A 2,368-nucleotide genomic window follows, 5' to 3' on the forward strand; every position below is an offset into this window, starting at 1 on the left:
GGTTAACGACAACATTCAGCACTTTACTACATCTTTGTTAGGAACCATAATAAACCAGTGAGCCTCAGTGAACATACCAGGTAGTATCCTGTGTGATATCCACTCATGTACCAGGATATGAGCACACTACCCAAGGCTTCGTCGTCCACCATGTCAGGACTCAAGGGTGGAGGTGGCGGGATCATCTGAGGCAGAGAAAGCAGCTGGATCAGAATGCAGATGCTGGAACACTAGCAGTAAATTAAAGAGCTACAACAAGAGTGGTTTTAAAATTCACCACTTTTAAGAAAAAATATACTTTATTTAAAAATACTTAAATACAAAATTATAGAAAAACATGTGGTCTAGCGCCATTTATTTTACTCCTCCCTCTACATCTTCTACTGCTTATCCGTAGTCTGGTTAGAGGCAGCAGGTTCAACAGAGAAACCCAGACATCTCTCTCCCTCTCCCCACTTTCCAGCTTGTCCTGAGGGACCCTGAGGCGTTCCTAGGCCAGAGAAAATACACAGTCCCTCCAGTGACTTCTGGGTCTTCCCTGGGGTGTCTGAACCACCTCAACTGACTCCTTTCAATGCGAAGGAGCAGCAGCTCTACTCCAAGCTCCCCTTGGATGATGGAGCTTCTCACCCATCTCTAAGGTTGAGCCTGGCCAACCTGTGAAGGAAGCTTATTTCAGACACTTTTATCGGGATCTCGTTCTTTCAGTTACGATCCAAACCTCATGACCATAAGTGAGGGTTGGAACATGCAGACCAGTAAATCAAGAGCTTTGCCTTTCGGCTCAACTCTTTCTTCACCACGACTGACCGAACCAACACCCTCATTAATGAGGATGAGGCCCCAGTTTGTTAATTCATCTCCCGCTCCATCCTATCATCGCTCATGAACAAGACGCCCAGATACTTAAACTCTTCCTCCTCATTTTCACTATAATGAAAATGAACTATTACTGTATATTTCTGTTCTGTATCACCTGTAAAAGTTGGTCCACGAACTGTACTGTTGTAAATAGCTCATGCTCGAAGGCTTTGGAGCAAATAACAGTGAAATGTCGGCCACATTATCTACCCCGCGAGTTCACAGTGACTTTTATCACAGTTGTTTACATTCCTCCGGACGCTAATGCTAATGAATCACTGCAGGAGCTACATGATATCATCAGCTCGCTGCAGAACAAACACCCCGAGGCTCTTTACGTGGTAGCCGGAGACTTTAACCACGTGAATCTAAAGGACTGTCTCCCAAGCTTTAATCAGCATGTGACGATTCCAACACGTGGAGACCGCACGCTGGACCGTGTTTACACGAACGTAAAAGATGCATACAAAGCCGAACCCCGCCCCCACCTAGGACTGTCAGACCACATCTCAATCTTCCTGGCTCCTGCTTACATGCCCCCGCTGAGACGCTCCAGACCGGTACAAAAGAAAGTTAAATGTTGGAGCCAGGACAGTGGACCCATACTGAGAGATTGTTTTGATCGAACAGACTGGCAGGTTTTCAGAGAAGCTGCTGAAAATGGAGGTTCGCTTGATCTTGACCAATACACATCCTCAGTACTGGGTTACATTAGTACATGTACTGACACAGTCTCCACTATCAGAAATGTTAAAAGCTACCCAAACAGAAAACCTTGGCTGAATGCAGAGGTGCGTACCCTGCTGGAAGCCAGGAACACTGCCTTCAGGTCTGGAAACTCAGAGGAGCTGAGTAGGACAAGAAAAGAGCTGGTTGCTGGTATTAAGAGGGCCAAGGCCACATATGCAAAGAGGATCGAGGGTCAATTCATCTCACAAGACCCTCGGAGCATGTGGAGGGGCATTAAGTGCATAACAGATTATAAAGGAAGGAGCGAACAATGTCCCAAAGACCCATCTCTGCCTGATGCCCTCAACAAGTTCTATGCACGCTTTGAAGACCCGAACAGACCACCCAGCACCAGACTCACCTCGCCACTGGATGAAGAGCATCTCGGCGTGACCTCAGCAGAAGTAAGGAGTACCTTCAGGAGGATTAATCCGCACAAAGCAACTGGCCCAGACAACATCCCCAGAAAAGTGTTGAAGGAATGTGCTGATCAGCTCTGTGAGGTGCTGGCAGACATCTTTAACACCTCACTTACCCAGGAGACAGTTCCCACCTGCCTGAAGACTGCCACCATCATCCCAGTCCCAAAAAGCTCTACAGTGACTGGTCTGAATGACTATCGGCCAGTGGCCCTCACCCCGATAGTCGCTAAATGCTTCGAAAAACTGGTCATGACTCACATCAAAACAACCATCAACATCAACGAGGACCCTCATCAGTATGCATACCGTGAGAACCGATCAACAGAGGATGCAATCTCCTCTGTGGTCCACACTGC

The 2,368-nt window shown here is 47.3% G+C and overlaps 1 long non-coding RNA gene across 1 annotated transcript in view; it reads right to left on the bottom strand.

The window, feature by feature from the left end:
* Positions 1-186, bottom strand: part of LOC119413452 — a 454-nt gene extending 268 nt beyond the window's left edge. The window contains exon 1 of the long non-coding RNA XR_005186960.1: positions 78-186. This is a non-coding gene — a long non-coding RNA (uncharacterized LOC119413452). The remainder of the gene's footprint in view (positions 1-77) is intronic.
* Positions 187-2,368: the final 2,182 nt, after the last annotated feature.

This window comes from Nematolebias whitei, chromosome 8 (assembly GCF_014905685.2).
Source record: "Nematolebias whitei isolate Nwh7 chromosome 8, NemWhi1, whole genome shotgun sequence".
Classification (NCBI taxonomy): domain Eukaryota; kingdom Metazoa; phylum Chordata; class Actinopteri; order Cyprinodontiformes; family Rivulidae; genus Nematolebias; species Nematolebias whitei.